A 1962-nucleotide genomic window follows, 5' to 3' on the forward strand; every position below is an offset into this window, starting at 1 on the left:
GGCACCAGCAAGCTTACATGCCTGCTCATGTGTTCCCTTTGAGTTTCAGGCTTAGAGGGGGTTTGTCCTGAAGGGACTTGATTGTTTGCCTTGATGGCATCCCAGAGAACAACTTGCTTATTCTTGTAGCAGCCAATTGTACTGCCATTTTTGTTTTGTTTTTTTCCTGCTGATCTTCCTTTGAAGATGTATCTTCTGTTTCTCTGGCTGTTCCTGGCTGGTTTGCTTGTCCTTTCAAGTGGTAATGTCCCACCTCAGAACCCCTGTCATCTTTTGCAAGCAAGTATATAACTGCCTCCAAATTGCCTTAAATTTTATTTTCCCAAATCCTTCTTCCTCCTCTTATATGGACAGTGTTCCACAAATAATGATATTATGACCGGGCCTTTCCATATCTAGGAACGTTTTAATGCCAAGGATCTCATTTTACTTGGATCCACAGTTAACACCCATTAAAGCAGCAGTCAAAAAGTCAAAAGACATATTGTATAGGGCAAATTTTATGCAAAAGACTTCTTAAAAGTGCTAAAAAGCTAAGATATCACTTTGAGGATTAAGGTCCATCTGACCTAAGTTGTGGTGTTCTTCTATCACCTCATATGCATGTGAAAGCTGGACAATAAATAAGGAAGACTGGAGAAGACTTGATGCATCTGACTTATGGTGTTGATGAACAATATAGTAATTACCATAGACTGCCAGAAGAATAAACGAATATACATCAGAAGAAGCACAACCAGAATGCTCCTTAGAAATGAGGAGGATGAGATTTTGTCTCATATACTTTGAATTTGTTATAAGGAAGAACCAGTCCCTGAAAAAGGACATCATGCTTAGTAAAATAGAAGTCAGATCGATGTTGGTATTGTTGTTGTTAAGCGCCATTGAGTTGGTTCCGATGCATAACAAACCTGCATAGAGTTTCCCAGAAGCAGGTGGTGAGCTTGAACCACTGACCTCGAGGTTCACACTGACTTTGCAGTCCATCGCATTAACACACAGTGCCACACCCTGACTCCAGATATACAGATGGTGGGGGTGGTGATATGCCGTGGAGTCGGTTCCAGCTCATAGGGACCCTGTATAGGGTTTCCAAGGCTGTAAATCTCTACAGGAGCATAAAACATCATCTTTCTCCCATGGAGCAGCTGGTAGTTACAAACTGCTGACCTTGCAGTTAGCAGCCTCACTCGTAACTACTATGCTACCAGAGCTTCAACAATGGACTCAAACATAACAATTGTGAAGATGGCATAAGACGACCAGACAGTGATATTTTTTCTCTACTGTACATGAGGTTTCTATGAGTAAACCTACTCTAAATCAACTCAGTGACATCTAGCAACAACACTTTCCCTGGATGCTGCAAAAGGTAAACACGCTGAGCTGCAACAGAAAGAGACTTGAACACAGTCAGTCAATGCAACTGCATACATTTAACATTTCACTTGACATTATTATCATCCAAATTGGCTCTTTACCCTACACATATTAAAGTTTGAAAATCTGGATATGTATCTAGTATCCTTCAAAGAGGAAGAAGGTGCCTAGGACCACTGGTTTTGAATGTAGTCCCAAGCTTTTCTAATACTGTTGTGGATAATAATAGCCTAGGGATCCTGTTAAAATGGCCATTATGATTCAATAACTCTAGAGTTGTATTTGAGATCCTGTGAAGCTCATAAGCTCCCAGGAAATGCTGATGCTGCTGCCCACAAGCCTCATTTTGAGTAACAAGGCTAGAGCGCCAGAGCTCCTTGCAGAGTAACTGACTTACAGGGAATTAAATGCCAAATATTGTACTGCTGTGTAGATGACTATACTGAGCGTTTCTGCTGTTGTTGTTGTTGTCAGGTGCCATTGAGTTGGAACCGACTCATAGCGACCCCATGCACAGCAGAACGAAACAATGTCCGATCCTGGGCCAACCTCACTACTGCCGCCACACTTGACGCCATCAAT

Source organism: Chrysochloris asiatica, unplaced genomic scaffold, assembly GCF_000296735.1.
Source record: "Chrysochloris asiatica unplaced genomic scaffold, ChrAsi1.0 scaffold00004, whole genome shotgun sequence".
Lineage (NCBI taxonomy): Eukaryota > Metazoa > Chordata > Mammalia > Afrosoricida > Chrysochloridae > Chrysochloris > Chrysochloris asiatica.